Below are 23815 nucleotides of genomic sequence, written 5' to 3'. Positions count from 1 at the left end.
TAAATCTCTAGCAAATCTGTCGATATAAATTGTATATATTTTTATTCTTTTCATGTTTTATGCCCTTTTTAGTAAAGGAAACACTTTTTTTTTAATGGCAAAAAAAAATTCCCCCAGAAAATATAAATATAAACAAATCAAAGCTCTTTTAAAACATTTCAAACATGACAGGGTTGATCTTAGTGACAAAAACAATATGAAACCACAAAAAAACAAGGAAAACAACTTAAATTAAGGGTGTTTATAAATATTTTTTTTTACTGGTTTCATGATTTTACTAATTTGAATTCTGATTTTATTTATGAAAAATGTAGCTTGCCACAAATGAATCATTTCTTGGTTGCCATCTTTCATGAATATGCCAAATTTAAATTTATTTTTGAGCAATGACTGTTATTGTAAAAAAAAATCACACTATAATGCTTAGGGATGTAAAAGAGTTCCACTCATAAAAGTGTCAAAAAATTTAATTATATATAGATTTTTTCAACACTTAAACCTTTAGCAAATCTGTCGATATAAATTGTATTTATTTTTATTCTTTTCATGTTTTATGCCCTTTTTAGTAAAGAAAACACTTTTTTTTAAATGGCAAAAAAAATGTCCCCAAGAAAATATAAATATAAACAAATCAAAGCTCTTTTAAAACATTTCAAACATGACAGGGCTGATCTTAGTGACAAAAACAATATAAAACCACAAAAAAACAAGGAAAACAACTTAAATTAAGGGTGTTTATAAAATTTTTTTTTTACTGGTTTCATGATTTTACTAATTTGAATTGTAATTTTATTTATGAAAAATGTAGCTTGCCACAAATGAATCATTTCTTGGTTGCCATCTTTCATGAATATGCCAAATTTAAATTTATTTTTGAGCAATGACTGTTATTGTAAAAAAAATCACACTATAATGCTTAGGGATGTAAAAGAGTTCCACTCATAAAAGTGTTTAAAAAAATTAATTATATATAGATTTTTTCAACACTTAAACCTTTAGCAAATCTGTCGATATAAATTGTATTTATTTTTATTCTTTTCATGTTTTATGCCCTTTTTAGTAAAGAAAACACTTTTTTTTAAATGGCAAAAAAAATGTCCCCAAGAAAATATAAATATAAACAAATCAAAGCTCTTTTAAAACATTTCAAACATGACAGGGTTGATCTTAGTGACAAAAACAATATAAAACCACAAAAAAACAAGGAAAACAACTTAAATTAAGGGTGTTTATAAATTATTTTTTTTACTGGTTTCATGATTTTACCAATTTGAATTGTAATTTTATTTATGAAAAATGTAGCTTTCCACAAATGAATCATTTGTTGGTTGCCATCTTTCATGAATATGCCAAATTTAAATTTATTTTTGAGCAATGACTGTTGTTGTAAAAAAAAATCACACTATAATGCTTAGGGATGTAAAAGAGTTCCACTCATAAAAGTGTCAAAAAAATTAATTATATAAAGATTTTTCAACACTTAAATCTCTAGCAAATATGTCGATATAAATTGTATTTATTTTTATTCTTTTCATGGTTTATGCCCTTTTTAGTAAAGGAAACACTTTTTTTTTAATGGCAAAAAAAATTTCCCCAAGAAAATATAAATATAAACAAATCAAAGCTCTTTTAAAACATTTCAAACATGACAGGGCTGATCTTAGTGACAAAAACAATATAAAACCACAAAAAAACAAGGAAAACAACTTAAATTAAGGGTGTTTATAAATAATTTTTTTTTACTGGTTTCATGATTTTACTAATTTGAATTCTAATTTTATTTATAAAAAATGTAGCTTGCCACAAATGAATCATTTCTTGGTTGCCATCTTTCATGAATATACCAAATTTAAATTTATTTTTGAGCAATGACTGTTATTGTAAAAAAAAATCACACTATAATGCTTAGGGATGTAAAAGAGTTCCACTCATAAAAGTGTCAAAAAATTTAATTATATATAGATTTTTTCAACACTTAAACCTTTAGCAAATCTGTCGATATAAATTGTATTTATTTTTATTCTTTTCATGTTTTATGCCCTTTTTAGTAAAGGAAACACTTTTTTTTTAATGGCAAAAAAAATTTCCCCCAGAAAATATAAATATAAACAAATCAAAGCTCTTTTAAAACATTTCAAACATGACAGGGTTGATCTTAGTGACAAAAACAATATAAAACCACAAAAAAAAGGAAAACAACTTAAATTAAGGGTGTTTATAATTTTTTTTTTTTTTACTGGTTTCATGATTTTACTCATTTGAATTCTAATTTTATTTATGAAAAATGTAGCTTGCCACAAATGAATCATTTCTTGGTTGCCATCTTTCATGAATATACCAAATTTAAATTTATTTTTTGAGCAATGACTGTTATTGTAAAAAAAAAATCACACTATAATGCTTAGGGATGTAAAAGAGTTCCACTCATAAAAGTGTTAAAAAAATTAATTATACATAGATTTTTTCAACACTTAAATCTCTAGCAAATCTGTCGATATAAATTGTATTTATTTTTATTCTTTTCATGTTTTATGCCCTTTTTAGTAAAGAAAACACTTTTTTTTTAATGGCAAAAACACAATATATTTATAATTTTCCCCCAGAAAATATAAATATAAACAAATCAAAGCTCTTTTAAAACATTTCAAACATGACAGGGCTGATCTTAGTGACAAAAACAATATAAAATCACAAAAAAACAAGGAAAACAACTTAAATTAAGGGTGTTTATGACATTTTTTTTTTTACTGGTTTCATGATTTTACTAATTTGAATTCTAATTGTATTTATGAAAAATGTAGCTTGCCACAAATGAATCATTTCTTGGTTGCCATCTTTCATGAATATGCCAAATTAAAATTTATTTTTGAGCAATGACAGTTATTGTAAAAAAAATCACACTATAATGCTTAGGGATGTAAAAGAGTTCCACTCATAAAAGTGTCAAAAAATGTAATTATATATAGATTTTTTCAACACTTAAATCTCTAGCAAATCTGTCGATATAAATTGTATTTATTTTTATTCTTTTCATGTTTTATGCCCTTTTTAGTAAAGAAAACACTTTTTTTTTAATGGCAAAAACACAATATATTTATAATTTTCCCCCAGAAAATATAAATATAAACAAATCAAAGCTCTTTTAAAACATTTCAAACATGACAGGGCTGATCTTAGTGACAAAAACAATATAAAACCACAAAAAACAAGGAAAACAACTTAAATTAAGGGTGTTTATAAATATATTTTTTTACTGGTTTTAATGATTTTACTAATTTGAATTGTAATTTTATTTATGAAAAATGTAGCTTGCCACAAATGAATCATTTCTTGGTTGCCATCTTTCATGAATATGCCAAATTTAAGATATTGTAAAATAAAAGGGGACATAAAATACAACATACGTTATACATTATTACAAAAATAAATTATTTACTTTTATAACATTAAAGTCGTCAACCATAATGTAACATTTTTATTTTACAAATCATTAGTATATACTATTATTTATTTATATAATATATATATCAGTCATTTTACGTCAATGTTTTTATTGACATCAAATGTGTACCTTTCTGTAGCTGCACGTGTGGGAGGAAATGCCTTTTATGGGCAGCTTTTTTTTTGTTCTTCCCTGGGGGGGCGGAGCTCCAGCGGGAGAGAAAGGTTGGAAGAGTCGCCCGGCAACGCGGACGTAAACAGACGGCGAGTGTCGTAAAAGCGTCTGGCAGTCTCGCAGCGAGTAAAAGAGCTCCATTGTGCTCGCAGAGCAGCGCAGGCAAGACGAGCGGAACAAGATCGTCTCCTCACCCGCCGACACCTTCGCGATACTCGGACGCAGCGGCGCGGCTGTGCCCGGCGGAGGGTGACCGCGTCCCCCCCGGCGACAGGAGCCGGACTATGAAGAGTTAAGTGTTTATTAGTGCGGCTAGCAGGCTAGCTCGGCTACATGCACCCAGGCTGCTGCTGCTGCTGCTGGCGCGGGAAAACCAACAAACCTCCGTCAAGCTGCTTTTTTTTCCTTCACATTTCTCCACCTTTCCTCGCCGTCTCTGCCGCCGCCGTCCACCGCAGAAGGAAACGGGCGGAAGATCGAGCGACGGTTTCCGCTCGCAATTGTCCACTCCGAGGAAGCAGAAGTCGCTCAAGGTTGGTTTTCTTTTCTTTTCTTGCCTTGCAAGTCTTCTTCACCTTCAAGACTAAAAAAAGTCTTCTTTGCCCGACACTTTTTTTTGGCAGATATCAAATGTTATCTCATGACCACAAACGTGGAGTTTGTACTGCAAGACTTGTAAGTCACTGCAAGCTCAAATAGTCCCAAACTTGTTCTGGTCGAACCTTTGACGTTTTATGGAGCTGGTTAGGAATCACGACACGTTAACATAAAAACGTTGATTGTGCTGCAAAATGTTTTTTTCTGTCAAACATCTCACGGCACACCGTGGTTGAAAAACACTTTACTAACTCATGCTCACTTCATCATCCTTTTTCTCTATTCCCCATTATTTAGGTTTGATTGATTGATTGATTGAGACTTTTATTAGTAGGTTGCACAGTGAAGTACATATTCCGTACAATTGACCACTAAATGGTAACACCCCAATAAGTTTTTCCACTTGTTTAAGTCGGGCTCCACTTAAATGGATTCGTGATACAGATATATACTATCATATATACTATCATAATACAGTCATCACACAAGATAATCGCATTGAATTATTTACATTATTTACAATCAGGGGTGTGGAGGGGGTGGGGGGTATGGACATCAAGTAGTGGACATAGAGAGAGAGAGAGAGATCAGAAGGCATAAGAAAAAGAAAAAGTATCTGCATTTGATTGTTTACATTTGATTATTAGCAATCCGGGGAGGGTGTTAGTTTAGGGTTGTAGCTGCCTGGAGGTGAACTTTTATTGCGGTTTTGAAGGAGGATAGAGATGCCCTTTCTTTTACACCTGTTGGGAGCGCATTCCACATTGATGTGGCATAGAAAGAGAATGAGTTAAGACCTTTGTTAGTTGGGAATCTGGGTTTAACGTGGTTAGTGGAGCTCCCCCTGGTGTTGTGGTTATGGCGGTCATTTACGTTAAGGAAGTAGTTTGACATGTACTTCGGTATCAGGGAGGTGTAGCGGATTTTATAGACCAGGCTCAGTGCAAGTTGTTTAACTCTGTCCTCCACCTTGAGCCAGCCCACTTTAGAGAAGTGGGTAGGAGTGAGGTATCATTTCAGTTGTTCATATTCATTGTTTACATCAGTGTTTTTCAACCTTTTTTTTTGAGGCGAGGCACATTTTTGTCATGAAAAAAATCCGGAGGCACACCACCAGCAGAAAACTTGATTGATTGATTGATTGAGACTTTTATTAGTAGGTTGCACAGTGAAGTACATATTCCGTACAATTGACCACTAAATGGTAACACCCGAATACGTTTTTCAACTTGTTTAAGTCGGGGTCCACTTAAATTGATTCGTGATACAGATATATACTATCATATATACTATCATCATAATACAGTCATCACACAAGATAATCACATTGAATTATTTACATTATTTACAATCAGGGGTGTGGAGGGGGGGGGGGGGTATGGACATCAAGTAGTGGACATAGAGAGAGAGAGAGAGAGAGATCAGAAGGCATAAGAAAAAGAAAAAGTATCTGCATTTGATTGTTTACATTTGATTATTAGCAATCCGGGGAGGGTGTTAATTTAGGGTTGTAGCTGCCTGGAGGTGAACTTTTATTGCGGTTTTGAAGGAGGATAGAGATGCCCTTTCTTTTACACCTGTTGGGAGCGCATTCCGCATTGATGTGGCATAGAAAGAGAATGAGTTAAGACCTTTGTTAGTTGGGAATCTGGGTTTAACGTGGTTAGTGGAGCACCCCCTGGTGTTGTGGTTATGGCGGTCATTTACGTTAAGGAAGTAGTTTGACATGTACTTCGGTATCATAGCGGATTTTATAGACCAGGCTCAGTGCAAGTTGTTTAACTCTGTCCTCCACCTTGAGCCAGCCCACTTTAGAGAAGTGGGTAGTAGTGAGGTATCATTTCAGTTGTTCATATTCATTGTTTACATCAGTGTTTTTCAACCTTTTTTTTGAGGCAAGGCACATTTTTGTCATGAAAAAAATCCGGAGGCACACCACCAGCAGAAAACTTGAAAAAATGTAACTCCACCAAGTCGTCGTGTCTTATTTTGAGTGTTTTGGTGTCTTCCTGTGTGTAGTGCTTTAGTTCTTGTCTTGCTTATTTTGGTGGCCCTTCCTGTTTTCCTGTAGTAGCTTCATGTCTTCCTTTGAGCGCTATTCCGCGCACCTGCTTTGTGTTAGCAAGCAAGGCTATTTACGTTGTCGCTATCCTTCTTTGTGTGGACTTTGTTGATTGTCACGTCACGTACGGATGTGCTTTGTAGACGCCGTAAGTTTTTGCTGTCGTCCAGCATTTTGTAGCCAGTTCGGTTTGACTTTTGTTTTGCATAGCCTTTTCCTTTCGTTCATTTTGGGTTTAAGCATCACATACCCTTTTTACCTGCACCCTGCCTCCCACTGTGGTCTGCATATCGGGATCACAACAAACCATCCTCGTCTCACCCGACACATTCCCGACTTTTACAAAGCAATGCTGCCACCTACTGAAATGGAGTATTACGTGGTTACCCTGCCGAGTTTTACGCAGCGCAGACGCTAAGCAACGGCACATTATTGGCAGATTCTAATTATTGATTTGCCAAAAATATTTTTTGGGATAAATTAGGTGAAGTTGCATAATTTCCCACGGCACACCAGACAATATCTCACGGCACACTAGTGGTTGAAAAACACTGGTTTACATTAAACGACGACGGCAAGGTCTAGCAAGTCAAATTCCAGGTGTGTGGCAGGTCAATCGGATACCTTTTGTCCAAACTTGTCCCAATTGTTTGTGCTGCAAAATGTTTATTTTTTATATTTGTCAAACCAAGCATTTTTATAACAAATAAATACAAATCATTAGTATATACTAGGGGTGTAACAGTACACAAACATTTCGGTTCGGTACGTACCTCGGTTTAGAGGTCACGGTTCGGTTCATTTTCGGTACAGTAAGTAGGGATGATGTTTGGTAAGAAATTATTGAGTTTGAGCCTATTATCGAACCGATTCTCTTATCGAGTCCAGATAGGTTGTTGTATATGGGAAAAAACACACAATATGTTGTTTAATAAAAGCTCACTTTTATTATATAAGAAAAAAATAAAATCTAATAAATAAAAAAATATTGACTGTTACCCCCCTAAAAAAAATAAAAATAAATATTGACTGTTGTTACCCAAAGTATATTAAGTGGGATTTTTCAGAAAAAACAAATACACTACTGTTCAAAAGTTTGGGGTCACCCAAACAATTTAGTGGAATAGCCTTCATTTCTAAGAACAAGAATAGACTGTCGAGTTTCAGATGAAAGTTCTCTTTTTCTGGCCATTTTGAGCGTTTAATTGACCCCACAAATGTGATGCTCCAGAAACTCAATCTGCTCAAAGGAAGGTCAGTTTTGTAGCTTCTGTAACGAGCTAAAGTGTTTTCAGATGTGTGAACATGATTGCACAAGGGTTTTCTAATCATCAATTAGCCTTCTGAGCCAATGAGCAAACACATTGTACCATTAGAACACTGGAGTGATAGTTGCTGGAAATGGGCCTCTATACACCTATGTAGATATTGCACCAAAAAGCAGACATTTGCAGCTAGAATAGTCATTTACCACATTAGCAATGTATAGAGTGTATTTCTGTAAAGTTAAGACTAGTTTAAAGTTATCTTCATTGAAAAGTACAGTGCTTTTCCTTCAAAAATAAGGACATTTCCATGTGACCCCAAACTTTTGAACGGTAGTGTATATACAGTAACACAAAAACAAGCTGTCTCTCTGATCACCATAGGTGTATAAATAATAATATGGTGTTAAATAAAATCAGTCCCTTGGGCACAAAACTGAAAATAATACAGCTCTCCAAAAAGTGCACTTCTGCTGCTATTGGAACATAACTGTTTGTTATGATGCTTTGACATTTTTGCACTTTATTGAAAGAAAATTGTATGAAGAGAAAAGTTGTTTGCAAATGTGGTTACAATGCTAAAAAATGAAAAGTTAAAGCTAAAAAAAACCAAACACTTTGAGTTAACATTATTTCTTTTTAGGGGAAAGATGTGATGTTATGAGCTAGGGAATATATAACAACTACACTACCCAGCATGCAACGGGAGTGACGAGCATGCGCGGTAGCCCCGAAAAGTGTTGTTGCATGTCGCCACCCGGCAGCTAAGAATGAGGTTATGAGCACGCTGTGAAAGTAAACGTCCAGAACTCCGCCAACACGCCTCGTCTGCATTATTTATAATTAGACAGACAACACATCTACAGTGTGATTTTGTAACGTTTACAAGGAAAGAAAAGTTCAAAAAGGGAGATGTGTTGTATATATATGTATGTGCTGCAGTGTTGTATATATATGTATGTGCTGCAGTGTTGTATATATATGTATGTGCTGCAGTGTTGTATATATATGTATGTGCTGCGGTTGTTTTAAGAAGGTTGCGACAGCTGCCGTAAAGGAGGTGCGTTGCTAGCCTGGTTGCTATGTCTCCGCTTGGTGGTAAAAGTGTTGGTCATGTGTTTGTACCCTGCTAAAATCTCTCAGTAAAGTTATTCATTGGATTATACCTTTTGTTTTGAACTTTATTACACCTTAAAGCGGTTTTTCCGGTCCATTGTTTTTCCTGCTTTCGCTATCTGCGCCTAATGACTGAGCTACGTGACGTCATTTCTTGCGATGTCTCACGGGGCATTTCTGGTCGGGACGGGATTCGTTCCGAGGGATTCCAATAAAGAAGCAACTCTTTTTCTTTACTATAGTGGTCTCGATAACGGGTACCGGTTCTCAAAAAGGGATTCGAGTCCGAGGACTCGGTTGTTTTGTTATCGAACAAGCGGGAAAACCGGTTTGGAGTATCATCCCTAACAGTAAGTAAACAAAATATAAATGTTTGGGTTATTTATTTACCAAATTTGCAAAATCTTCCACCAAAAATATGTTTCTTAGTGTAATATTTGATGTGAAGTAATGGGAACCTCGGATAGGTCAATCATTCATAATAACATTGATTTTGATTCAATATTATGTTTTGAGCAATGACAGTCTGAAAGAAAGAAAACATTGCTTTGTTAAATTAGTCAACATTGCAACTTTTTCTAAATTACATTTAACCTTTTAAGCTTTTTTATTTCACTTGTATGTTTTTGTTTATTTTAATAGTATTTTTAGAATGTGCCGTGGGCCTTTAAAACATTAGCTGTGAGCCACCAAATGGCCTCCGGGGGCACACTTTTGACACCCCTGCTATAGATAATAAAAAATTAAATGTGATAAATCTATGGATAAAAAGCAGAGCCTGGCGACGCATGCGCGTTTATCATAACTCTCTCTCTGCCCCTCCCTCACCAATGCTGCTGTTTGTTTTGTTTTTAACCCCTTTTTAACCCTGAACGTACATTGAAAATACATGCAACCCTAACTCAAAATGCCGGACATTTGAGGCATTTAAGAAGCTCCACAAAAGAGGACATGTCCGGTGAAAAGAGGACGTATGGTCAGTCTATCCTAGCCCGTTAGCTGCTAGCATGCCGTGTGTTGTGCCTCGGTGTGCATTGTTTACACAACGTGCGTTATGCTACTTATAATGTCCCATGTGGTCCCGAACCGGAACACCCGTACCGAAACGGTTCGATACAAACACACGCACCGTTACACCCCTAGTATATGCTATTATTTACAGCCGGTAGTTAATTGCTTTGTAAAAGTTGGAATGTGTCGGGTGAGACGCGGATGTTTTGTTGTGATCCCAATGTGCAGGCCACAGCGGGAGGCAGAGTGCAGGTAAAAAGGTATGTAATGATTAAACCGAAAGTGAACAAACGGGAAAGGAGAAGGCAATGGCTATGCAAAACGAAATTAAAACTGAACTGGCTACAAAGTAAACAGAAACAGAATGCTGGACGACAGCAAAAACTTACGGCGTCGACAAAAGTACACCCGCACATGACATGTCCACACAAAGAAGGATAGCTACAACATAAATAGCCTTGCTTGCTAACACAAAGCAGGTGCGGGGAATAGCGCGCAAAGTAAGACATGAAAGTGCTACAGGAAAGCACCAACAAAACAGGAAGGGCCACCAAAATAACAGCGCAAGACAAGAACTAAAGCACAGGAAAACACCAACAAACTCAAAATAAGGCACGACGACCTGGTGGAGTTTCTTTTTTTTTTAACGTTTTCTTGCTGGTGGTGTGCCTACGTATTTTTAAATGGGGAAAAACATGTGCCTTGCCTCAAAAAAGGTTGAAAAACACCGAGTTAGTACATTCACATATTAGTTCCGGAGTATAAACAAACAACTTTATATTTTGTAACGCTGACCTAATGTCCGTCAGTCTACCCCAGGGCAGCTGTGGCTACGAAAGTAGCTCACCACCACCAGGTGTGAATGAATGATGGGTTTTTAACATGTAAAGCGACTTTGGGTACTTAGAAAAGCGCTATATAAATCCCAGGTATTAATGTCTACGTTTGTGCTGTTTGGAAATGCAAACTAAGCATTATTTACCAGGAGTCAACCATTATCTCGTCCATTGTCCAGATATTAAAGCGCACACACACTTAATGGCTCTCATTTTTCCAGTCCACTTCTAAATGTAGCTTAAGTTATTTTGGGCAAGAAAGAGGACTCATTCATTCATTCATAAATATTTATTTGTACCGTAACTGTGCTGCTCATTCACATGCTACAAACATTAAAGGCCTACTGAAATGATTTTTTTTTTATTTAAACGGGAATAGCAGATCCATTCTATGTGTCATACTTGATCATTTCGCGATATTGCCATATTTTTGCTGAAAGGATTTAGTAGAGAAAATCGACGATAAAGTTCGCAACTTTTGCTCGCTGATAAAAAAAAAGCCTTGCCTGTAGCGGAAGTAGCGTGACGTCACAGGAGCTAGTATTCCTCACAATTCCCCGTTGTTTACAATGGAGCGAGAGAGATTCGGACCGAGAAAGTGACGATTACCCCATTAATTTGAGCCAGGATGAAAGATTCGTAGATGAGGAACGTGAGAGTGAAGGACTTGAGAGACAGTGATGGACGTATCTTTTTTCGCTCTGACCGTAACTTAGGTACAAGCTGGCTCATTGGATTCCACACTCTCCTTTTTCTATTGTGGATCACAGATTTGTATTTTAAACCACCTGGGATACTATATCCTCTTGAAAATGAGAGTCCAGAACGCGAAATGGACATTCAGTGCCTTTTATCTCCACGACAATACATCGGCGAAATGCTTTAGCTACGAGCTAACGTGATAGCATCGTGCTTTAACTGCATATAGAAACAAAAAAATAAACCCCTGACTGGAAGGATAGATAGAAAATCAACAATACTATTAAACCGTGGACATGTAAATACACGGTTAATGCTTTCCAGGCTGGCGAAGGTTAACAATGCTGTGCTAACGACGCCATTGAAGCTAACTTAGCAACGGGACCTCACAGAGCTATGCTAAAAACATTAGCTCTCCACCTACGCCAGCCAGCCCTCATCTACTCATCAACACCCGTGCTCACCTGCGTTCCAGCGATCGGCAGAAGGACGAAGGACTTCACCCGATGCGTTTGGCGGCCCGGAGACGTAGGAAGTCAAGGTGAGGTCGGCGGCTAGCGCGGCTAGCGCTCCAACAAAGTCCTCCTGGTTGTGTTGCTGTAGTCCGCTGCTAATACACCGATCCCACCTACAACTGTCTTCTTTGCAGCCTTCATTGTTCATTAAACAAATTGCAAAAGATGTCCAGAATACTGTGGAATTATGAAATGAAAACAGAGCTTTTTGTATAGGATTCTACGGGGTACCATAACTTCCGTTACTCTGACTTCGTCACGCGCATACGTCATCATACCGCGACGTTTCAGCCGGATATTTCCCGGGAAGTTTTAAAAGTCACTTTATAAGTTAACCCGGCCGTATTGGCATGTGTTGCAATGTTAAGATTTCATCATTGATATATAAACTATCAGACTGCGTGGTCGCTAGTAGTGGCTTTCAGTAGGCCTTTAAAGCAATGACTAAAGTGTCTATTTTAAAGAGAGAAAAGTGCTACAAAAAACACAATGAACCTTGTTTACGTAATAAAAAACAGTTAAAATAGCGGCAATGAAAACACAGAATCAAACTTTCAGAAAAAAGAAAATGATTTAGTGATGTTTAAAAAGCTGCACACTGATTTATTGATTATTGATTAACTCTTGGCAGTGTTAGCACTCTAATAGACTCAAAGTGTACAATTTGATCTTTGAATCACTCTTAAAATGTTGGCTATTTAATAGATTGTATGGTTAATCTTGTGATGTCTACACGTTGGTGTTTGCGAAAGTGTCTTTTTATGCATTGCAAATTAAAACTGCTTTAAAAAGTACTTGAATTACAAAGTTTAGCTGGCTGACTTTTGGCTAAAATTATAGTTATTTTTTCACACAACTTGCTCTCACGCTTGTTAGCGAGCTAGCAAGGTAGAAGCTAACGCTCTTTACCGAGGTCGACGTCCTTCCTCCAGATTGTCAGGCTTGTCCCTGACAGTTTGGCTATGTTTTAGTTTTTCCTCTGCGTTTGTCTTAGTTTCCTGTCAGTGCTTTTATTTTGTCTTCATTTCCTGATTATGTCCCTGAGTGCTTTGTCCCCTCAGCTGTGGCTGATTGGCACGTGGCCACACCTGGTGCCAATCAGCCAGCTGCTATTTAAACCTGTCCTGCCCTCCAGTCACTGGTGGATCATTGTCACTTGTCACTTCTACCTGTAGCTTCTACCTATTTGTCGTTTTAGCCTTTGTGCTATTTTAGTTTATAGCCTAGTTTGTTCTCCGCCTTGTGCGCGCCTTTTGTTTGTTCCCTTTTGTTTGTTTTTTTTGCCAAAGTAATTAATCAAATCATGTTTTCCCATTCAATGCCTGCCATCATCTCTGCATCTTGGGGTTCGTCAACTACAAACTCTGACACAGATGTCCGACATCGCGTCTTTAAATGCTGGTGTATCACAGACGTGCTGACATAAAAACTAAATGAGCGAGATATTCATGTTTTGAACAAGAATATCCTCACACTTTACATGTTAGCACTGGCAATGTTTATGCTAGTGTCAGGTTCAAACACCAATGACATCTATTAAAGATTAAAGTACCAATGATTGTCACACACACACACTAGATGTGGTGAAATTTGTCCTCTGCATTTGACCCATCCCCTTGGGGAGCAGTGGGCAGGAATCATTTTTGGTGATTTAACCCCCAACTCCAACCCTTGATGCTGAGTGCCAAGCAGGGAGGGAAACGGGTCCCATTTTTATAGTCTTTGGTATGACTCGGCTGGGATTTGAACTCCAACCTACTGATCTCAGGGCGGACACTCTAACCAAACAGACAAGAAGCAAGGAATCAGGCAGAGACAGAGTTACATTTTACTCATGAGGAGAGACGTATTGGGCCGTACGCTCAGTTACAGTTCCAACCTGCGCTCTAAGGCACAGCCCACGTTCTCCTCTATTTATTCGGGAGGTCCCTGGTTACATCACTGAGGCTGCTTCTGAAGGAAGGGGGGGGGGTAGTTAGACACAATATAAGATTATTCAGAAATGGAAATGTGCTGTGATATCGCCCTGTCTCTGCTTTGTCTGCGTCGAGGTACTCGATGTTCGCCCTCGGCAGTCTGCAGGCCGGGTCTGGACACAAACACTGACACGAGACGACTCGCAATCCAAGATTGCAAGTTGTCCCTTTGCACGGATAGAAAAGTACAACTTCAGGACAATTGATAATAACTATAGCAACGGCCTTTAAGCATAAGAGTTGTGTGATAATTTACACATAATTATTCTAACAGCTAGTAACGGAAAAACACGAGTGATGACGTCACAATTGTCCACAAATATAATTTCCACAGACATTTACTCGTCGGTTGGCTTCTGCTGCAAAGAAACCACAGCAGGCTGCTGCTTTACATTCACACGCTTTGCATTTGCATGCTTTCTTACAAATGTGCTCAGTAACTATGGAGATGTTGTTTTTGTTGGGCAGTAATTGTTGAAATATTATTAATATATCGGTCGATATTGATAGTTATTGACATTTTTCATGACTTATGAAAAATAAGGAGCAGGAGAAACATATATTTGATTAGAAATGTAACTTCCTGTGATTATAATCCCTCAGCTATCAAGGCAGAAAGGAAATGTCAACACAAGCATGGAAAACAATGTCAACAAAATAGTAAAATCACATTGAACACTTAATAAGATCTTAACAATAACAGAAATAACGGCTGTGTAACATTAATTTGCCCTGTTATTCTTATTTACCTATGGAAATATTTTTTTGTTATGCAGTAATTGTTTAAATATTATTAACATATCGGTCGATGTTAATAATTATTTACATTTTTTATGACTTATGAAAAATAAGGAGCAGTAGAAAAATATATTTGATTATAAAAGTAACTTCCTGTGATTATAATCCCTCAGCTATCAAGGCAGAAAGGAAATGTCAACACAAACAAATACACAAATAAGGAATATGTAAGAAATGTTTCATAAAGTGTAAGAAAATAGTGCAAAGTGTGAAAATGTAAACATCGAGAAACCTGTAATAACTATTTTCTGCAGGTTTAGTGGCAGGAAATAACGGCTGTGTAACATTAATTTGCCCTGTTATTCTTATTTATCTATGGAAATTATTTTTTGTTATGCAGTAATTGTTTAAGTATTATTAATATGTCGGTCGATATTGATAATTGACATTTTTTATGACCTTCGGAAAATAAGGAGCAGGAGAATAATATTTATTATAAAAGTAACTTCCTGTGATTATAATCCCTCAGCTGTCAAGGCAGAAAGGAAATGTCAACACAAGCATGGAAAACAATGTCAACAAAATAGTAAAATCACATTGAACACTTAATAAGATCTTAAAAATAACAGAAATAACGGCTGTGTAAACATAGAGAAACCTGTAATAACTATTTTCTGCAGGTTTAGTAGCAGGAAATAACGTCTGTGTAACATTAATTTGCCCTGTTATTCTTATTTAACTATGGAAATTATTTTTTGTTATGCAGTAATTGTTTAAATATTATTAATATGTCGGTCGATATTGATGATTATTGACATTTTTTATGACTTATGAAAAATAAGGACCAGGAGAATACTATTATTTATTATAAAAGTAACTTCCTGTGATTATAATCCCTCAGCTATCAAGGCAGAAAGGAAATGTCAACACAAGCATGGAAAACTATGTCAACAAAACAGTAAAACAACATTGAACACTTAACAATAAGATCTTAAAAATAAGGAATATGTAAGAAATGCTTCATAAAGTGTAAGAAAATAGTGCAAAGTTTGAAAATGTAAACAGAGAGAAACCTGAGAACTATTTTCTGCAGGTTTAGTGGCAGGAAATAACGGCTATCTATGGAAATTATTTTTTGTTATGCAGTAATTGTTTAAGTATTATTAATATATCGGTCGATATTGAAAATTATTGACATTTTTTATGACCTATGGAAAATAAGGAGCAGGAGAATAATATTTATTAGAAAAGTAACTTCCTGTGATTGTAATCCCTCAGCTATCAAGGCAGAAAGGAAATGTCAACACAAGCGTGGAAAACAAACAATGTCAACAAAATATTAAAATCACATTTAACACTTAACAATAAGGTCTTAAAAATAAAGAGTATGTAAGAAATGCTTCATAAAGTGTAAGAAAATAGTGCAAAGTGTGGAAATATAAACATAGAGAAACCCGAGAAGAACTATTTTCTGCAGGTTTAGTGGCAGGAAGTGACAGCTGTGCTCTAAAGGGTGAGCTAAGGTGGTGTGGTATTAGCGGTCTTGCCTGGCATAATTTACAGACCACATTGGTCTGACTACGGTTCCTTTTAAAAAAACATTTTAAAAAAGTGCCATACTGTCTAGCCAACAATCTAAAGATGGAATTGATAGAATGGACTACCAACAGAATTGACAAGAAGCACAAGTTTGGGAGAACGAATGTTTGCTGCCGGGTACATGAGAGACTTTTGGGAGAAGAGGCGGGTCCTGTGCCGGTCACTACTTCCTGCCCAGGACGTGGAAGATATCTATTTGGAACTGTGATACCAGGACATCAGCATCGCTCTGCTCTATTGACACTATTGACACCCTGTGGGCACTCAGACCCGACGTCCTTGGAATTAAATCGCAAATTGGAATAACATCTCGGAGAACTTCTCCGCTCTGCAAGGCGAAATTGAGATCCATTTGAGAGCCAGAATGGACAATCGGGTCGGACAAATCCATTTGAATGTGAGTCAAACACGTGACAACAAGATGGCGCATCCAAACTTGATAGTTGATACTGTTACCTGATTGGCTGTTAGAGTGTCACGCCCACTGATCAGTGATCACTTCCTGTTGTTGGGTTACCAGAGAGTGAGTGTCTTTGTTCATGCAACCAACCTTGCTTCCGTACTTCCGCTTTCTTCTGACGAAGAAGAAAAAACGGTATCAAACAATTTATCGACGCATTTTGTTATTAATATCAATTACGTGTCTATTTCTACATGTATTGATATTGTTTTATCGCCCAGCCCTATCATAACAACCCTAATTTGAACTTAATCTGGAAATATAAAATTGAAAAAAAAATGTTTTTGGTCCTTTTTTTTTCCATTTCTGCTGACTGTTCATTTTAATTTTTCTTACATAAAATTAAAATCTTTTAAAAAAAAAATCTCGTTATTGCAGAGACTTTGGCTTCCAAATTAGATTTATTGCCTCGGTAGAGGAAGAAAAGTGTGTTGTTGCCCTCAAAAGAGAATAATTTTGGTAGAAATGGGTTTGAATCGCAATTGAATGTACTGTAAATGTCGGACTATAAAACCGCTGTTTTTTCCCCTACGCTTTGAACCCCGCGGCTTATAAAACGGTGCAGCTAATTTTTGGATTTTTCTTCGCCGACGTCCATGACACAAATAGTTTTCATTAAACACACGCAAAGACACTTAATTGGTGTGTTATTGTTTGTGCTATGGCGCCGTCTTTTGCACGAGTTTGCTCGCTGCTGGGTGAATGTGAATTCCCGCTGTTTAAAGCTTTCAAGTGCCTTCTAGCCATCCATAGCGATTCTACTCATACGTATCATTCATTCATCACTCCAAGCAACGTTTGTAAGTTTTACAATATAACAAACAATTCTTACTTACTAAAGCACATGTGTGATGTCTGTGGGAGTGTTTTCATGTATATTTGTACGTGCTATTATAATGTAATCAAGCTAGCGTCGTTAGTATGAACTAATATGCTAACACGTGTCTGTGTTAGTATTATTAACTTATTATTTTAGACGAGTTCACTCGGGTGAATGTGAATTCCCGCTGTTTAAAACTTTCAACCGGAAGCACGAGTGCCGTTTCGCCTTCTAGCCATCCATAGCGTTTCTACTCGTATGGATTCTTCGTTCATCGCTCCAAGCAACGTTTGTAAGTTTTACAATATAACTAAAACAATTCTCGCTTACTAAAGCGTCCCGTGTGTGACGTCTGTAGGAGTGTTTTCATGCAGATTTGTACCTGCTAGCGTCATTAACATGAGCTAATATGCTAACACATTTACGAGTGTCTGTGTTAGTGTTATTAACTTACGTTCTTTTTGTATTGTTTCACTTTCACAGATTCCTCAGTAAATTCACCAAAACGTCACTGTGGAGTTATTGAGTGTGTTTAGCTGATTGGAGAGCTAGCTTGCGCAGCTCGTGGGTCCATGACCATGACTTCTGTTTTGTTTGATCAGCCGTTTTACTGCCCCGTTACAGACACTGCTTGGAAATAATTAAGACAGAATATTTCTGTGTAAATAACTCATTTCACAACGTATATATCTGTGACTTATAGTTCGGTGTGGCTTATATATGGAAAATATTTTTTTCTTCTAAAATGTAGTGGGTGTGGCTTATATACTGGTGCGCTTTATAGTCCGGAAAATAGACTGACAACAATCCATGGCCTGTGGTTGTATTTATAACTTCAACAGTGGTGACACAAAGACTTCTTGGTCGTAGTTTGCTTGTTTACAAACATGCCGGAGGAGGACTAAACAATTCCATACCGTTTGTCTAAAACACATCTGGAGGGTGACACCTTTTTTTAATTTGCCGTTACTAAGCTTGAAACGTCACTTTTAAAATGCAGGGCATACCTTTGAGAGCCTCTGCAAGGTTTATGTGTCAGTTTGAAAGAGATCTGTTCGGATTAGTAGAGTTCCTGTGAGAGGACAACCAGGCTGGTACTTGGTGGGACCGGAGTCTTCCATCCGGAGCGTGAAACGTAACCGTCCCTGGCGTCCGTCCACTGCCGCCTGCACTTTCTCTACTGAGGGTTTTTTTTCTTCTCCGATCAAACATTATTGACTCCCCCGGTCGATGACCTTGGCAGCCGGGGTTTTGGGAAGGCTGAAGTCTGGTCTGATCTTCCGGCAAACGTGGTTTGGACTCTGTGGTGGGGGTCTGGGAAGACTTGGTGTTGCGGTTCTTTGGGCACACCTTGACGTAGCCGTCCACGTCCTTGCAGACTCCAGGGTACACCACGGTGTACCAGGCCGGCACCCACCATGTCAAGAAACCGTATGTGCGAACATAAAAACAACTTGACAACATCCGACTTTTGTTTTTAATACTTTAAACGCAATAATTGTCCTCTGACTGTCCTTTTGTCCAAAGATATGTGCTTTTCATTGCTCAGTGGCAGGGATGTAACGGTATCAAAATCTCACAATGTACCAGAACTTGCAATTCCGGTACTGCCGGTACGGAACTGAAATGCTTGACTGTCCAGGGTGAGTGGAGTGTGTGGGTTTTGGAACGCTTTGAATCGGGTGAGAAATGTGGGATATACAGAAGTTTGTATACTGCCCATTCATCTTCAATGGGGGGAAATTCCTGGTAATTCTGGGTAATCAGATAATTTAACCGGGAAACGTTATGGCTTAAATGTTTTGGGTGAGTGGAGTGTGTGGATGTTGGATCGGTTTGAATCGCTTGAGAAATGTGTGATATGAAGAGGTTTGTATACTGCCCATTCATTTTCAATGGGGGGAAATTCCTGGTAATTCCCGGTAATCAGGGAATTTAACCGGGAAACATTATGGCTTGAAAGTCCAGGGTGAGTGGAGTCTGTGGATGTTGGATCGGTTTGAATCGGTTGAGAAATGTGTGATATACAGAGGTTTGTATATTGCCCATTCATTTTCAATGGGGGAAATTCCTGGTAATTAAAGGTAATCGGGAAATATGACTGGGAAACATTATGGCTTGAAAGTCCAGGGTGAGTGGAGTGTGTGGGTGTTGGAACGCTTTGAATCGGGTGAGAAATGTGGGCTATACAGAGGTTTGTATACTGCCCATTCATTTTCAATGGGGGGAAATTCCTGGTAATTCTGGGTAATCAGATAATTTAACCAGGAAACATTATGGCTTAAATGTCTTGGGTGAGTGGGGTGTGGATGTTGGATCTGTTTGAATCGCTTGAGAAATGTGTGATATGAAGAGGTTTGTATATTGCCCATTCATTTTCAATGGGGGAAATTCCTGGTAATTAAAGGTAGTCAGGAAATTTGACTGGGAAACATTATGACTTGACTGTCCAGGGTGAGTGAAGTGTGTGGATGTTGGAACGATTCGAATCGGGTGAGAAATGTGGGATATACAGAGGTTTGTATACTGCCCATTCATTTTCAATGGGGGGAAATTCCTGGTAATTCTGGGTAATCAGATAATTTAACCGGGAAACATTATGGCTTAAATGTCCAGGGTGAGTGGAGTGTGTGGATGTTGGATCGGTTTGAATCGCTTGAGAAATGTGTGATATGGAGAGCTTTGTATACTACCCATTCATTTTCAATGGGGGGAAATTCCTGGTAATTCTGGGTAATCAGATAATTTAACCGGGAAACATTATGGCTTAAATGTCCAGGGTGAGTGGAGTGTGTGGATGTTGGAACGCTTTGAATCGGGTGAGAAATGTGGGATATACAGAGGTTTGTATACTGCCCATTCATTTTCAATGGGGGGAAATTCCTGGTAATTCTGGGTAATCAGATAATTTAACCGGGAAACATTATGGCTTAAATGTTTTGGGTGAGTGGAGTGTGTGGATGTTGGATCGGTTTGAATCGCTTGAGAAATGTGGGATATGGAGAGGTTTGTATATTGCCCATTCATTTTCAATGGGGGAAATTCCTGGTAATTAAAGGTAATCAGGAAATTTGACTGGGAAACATTATGACTTGACTGTCCAGGGTGAGTGGAGTGTGTGGGTGTTGGAACGATTCGAATCGGGTGAGAAATGTGGGATATACAGAGGTTTGTATATTGCCCATTCATTTTCAATGGGGGGAAATTCCTGGTAATTCTGGGTAATCAGATAATTTAACCGGGAAACATTATGGCTTAAATGTCCAGGGTGAGTGGAGTGTGTGGATGTTGGAACGCTTTGAATCGGGTGAGAAATGTGGGATATACAGAGGTTTGTATACTGCCCATTCATTTTCAATGGGGGGAAATTCCTGGTAATTCTGGGTAATCAGATAATTTAACCGGGAAACATTATGGCTTAAATGTTTTGGGTGAGTGGAGTGTGTGGATGTTGGATCGGTTTGAATCGCTTGAGAAATGTGGGATATGGAGAGGTTTGTATATTGCCCATTCATTTTCAATGGGGGAAATTCCTGGTAATTAAAGGTAATCAGGAAATTTGACTGGGAAACATTATGACTTGACTGTCCAGGGTGAGTGGAGTGTGTGGGTGTTGGAACGATTCGAATCGGGTGAGAAATGTGGGATATACAGAGGTTTGTATATTGCCCATTCATTTTCAATGGGGGGAAATTCCTGGTAATTCTGGGTAATCAGATAATTTAACCGGGAAACATTATGGCTTAAATGTCCAGGGTGAGTGGAGTGTGTGGATGTTGGAACGCTTTGAATCGGGTGAGAAATGTGGGATATACAGAGGTTTGTATACTGCCCATTCATTTTCAATGGGGGGAAATTCCTGGTAATTCTGGGTAATCAGATAATTTAACCGGGAAACATTATGGCTTAAATGTTTTGGGTGAGTGGAGTGTGTGGATGTTGGATCGGTTTGAATCGCTTGAGAAATGTGGGATATGGAGAGGTTTGTATATTGCCCATTCATTTTCAATGGGGGAAATTCCTGGTAATTAAAGGTAATCAGGAAATTTGACTGGGAAACATTATGACTTGACTGTCCAGGGTGAGTGGAGTGTGTGGGTGTTGGAACGATTCGAATCGGGTGAGAAATGTGGGATATACAGAGGTTTGTATATTGCCCATTCATTTTCAATGGGGGGAAATTCCTGGTAATTCTGGGTAATAAGATAATTTAACCGGGAAACGTTATGGCTTAAACGTCCAGGGTGAGTGGAGTGTGTGGATGTTGGATCGGTTTGAATCGCTTGAGAAATGTGGGATATGGAGAGGTTTGTATATTGCCCATTCATTTTCAATGGGGGGAAATTCCTGGTAATTAAAGGTAACCGGGAAATTTGACTGGGAAACATTATGGCTTGACTGTCCAGGGTGAGTGGAGTGTGTGGATGTTGGATAGGTTTGAATCGCTTGAGAAATGTGTGATATGGAGAGGTTTGTATATTTCCTATTTCCTGGTAATTCCAGGTAATCAGATAATTTGACCGGGTGCCTTTGTTCATGCGACCGACCTTGCTTCCATACTTTCGCTTTCTTCCCATCAAGAAGAAAACAAAAATGTTTACGTTTTATCGAACGCATTTTTAATTGATATTGATTACATGTCTATTGTGATATCAATATAGTGATATCAATATAGTGATATGGTTTTATCGCCCTGCTCCATCCAGTACATTTTAGCCTGTAGTATCACACCTTTTATTTATCTACCTGCAACCTTTCCTTCATCCACCACTCGTTAAAGACACGGTGCATCATAACGTGTGTTATTGCAACACTCGTCAAAGACACGGTGCATCATAACGTGTGTTACTGCAACACTCGTCAAAGACACGGTGCATCATAACGTGTGTTATTGCAACACTCGTCAAAGACACGGTGCATCATAACGTGTGTTATTGCAACACTCGTCAAAGACACGGTGCATCATAACGTGTGTTACCGCAACACTCGTCAAAGACACGGTGCATCATAACGTGTGTTATTGCAACACTCGTCAAAGACACAGTGCATCATAACGTGTGTTACTGCAACACTCGTCAAAGACACGGTGCATCATAACGTGTGTTATTGCAACACTCGTCAAAGACACGGTGCATCATAACGTGTGTTACCGCAACACTCGTCAAAGACACGGTGCATCATAACGTGTGTTATTGCAACACTCGTCAAAGACACGGTGCATCATAACGTGTGTTATTGCAAAACTCGTCAAAGAAACGGTGCATCATAACGTGTGTTACCGCAACACTCGTCAAAGACACGGTGCATCATAACGTGTGTTATTGCAACACTCGTCAAAGACACGGTGCATCATAACGTGTGTTATTGCAACACTCGTCAAAGACACGGTGCATCATAACGTGTGTTACTGCAACACTCGTCAAAGACACGGTGCATCATAACGTGTGTTACTGCAACACTCGTCAAAGACACGGTGCATCATAACGTGTGTTACTGCAACACTCGTCAAAGACACGGTGCATCATAACGTGTGTTACTGCAACACTCGTCAAAGACACGGTGCATCATAACGTGTGTTACTGCAACACTCGTCAAAGACACGGTGCATCATAACGTGTGTTATTGCAACACTCGTCAAAGACACGGTGCATCATAACGTGTGTTATTGCAACACTCGTCAAAGACACGGTGCATCATAACGTGTGTTACCGCAACACTCGTCAAAGACACGGTGCATCATAACGTGTGTTATTGCAACACTCGTCAAAGACACGGTGCATCATAACGTGTGTTACTGCAACACTCGTCAAAGACACGGTGCATCATAACGTGTGTTACTGCAACACTCGTCAAAGACACGGTGCATCATAACGTGTGTTATTGCAACACTCGTCAAAGACACGGTGCATCATAACGTGTGTTACCGCAACACTCGTCAAAGACACGGTGCATCATAACGTGTGTTATTGCAACACTCGTCAAAGACACGGTGCATCATAACGTGTGTTATTGCAACACTCGTCAAAGACACGGTGCATCATAACGTGTGTTATTGCAACACTCGTCAAAGACACGGTGCATCATAACGTGTGTTATTGCAACACTCGTTAAAGACACGGTGCATCATAACGTGTGTTATTGCAACACTCGTTAAAGACACGGTGCATCATAACGTGTGTTACTGCAACACTCGTTAAAGACACGGTGCATCATAACGTGTGTTACTGCAACACTCGTCAAAGACACGGTGCATCATAACGTGTGTTACTGCAACACTCGTCAAAGACACGGTGCATCATAACGTGTGTTACTGCAACACTCGTCAAAGACACGGTGCATCATAACGTGTGTTATTGCAACACTCGTCAAAGACACGGTGCATCATAACGTGTGTTATTGCAACACTCGTCAAAGACACGGTGCATCATAACGTGTGTTACCGCAACACTCGTCAAAGACACGGTGCATCATAACGTGTGTTACTGCAACACTCGTCAAAGACACG

The 23815-nt window shown here is 38.3% G+C and overlaps 2 protein-coding genes across 4 annotated transcripts in view; both read left to right on the top strand.

Moving 5' to 3' along the window:
- LOC133630282 (zinc finger E-box-binding homeobox 1-like) overlaps window positions 1-23815 on the top strand; it is a 280408-nt gene that overhangs the window by 113540 nt on the left and 143053 nt on the right. The window lies entirely within an intron of this gene.
- Window positions 3684-23815, top strand: part of LOC133630520 (divergent protein kinase domain 2A-like) — a 55178-nt gene continuing 35046 nt past the window's right edge. For 2 of the 3 annotated variants that reach the window (XM_062022130.1, XM_062022132.1), the window contains exon 1: window positions 3684-4149. The gene's annotated coding sequence lies outside the window, so the exon portion shown is untranslated. The remainder of the gene's footprint in view (window positions 4150-23815) is intronic. The other variant, XM_062022131.1, reaches the window with a different exon arrangement.

The sequence above is a fragment of the Entelurus aequoreus genome, linkage group LG15, assembly GCF_033978785.1.
Source record: "Entelurus aequoreus isolate RoL-2023_Sb linkage group LG15, RoL_Eaeq_v1.1, whole genome shotgun sequence".
NCBI lineage: Eukaryota > Metazoa > Chordata > Actinopteri > Syngnathiformes > Syngnathidae > Entelurus > Entelurus aequoreus.
Note: the sequence above shows the minus strand (reverse complement) of the source record. Positions and strands in the feature narration are given on the sequence as shown.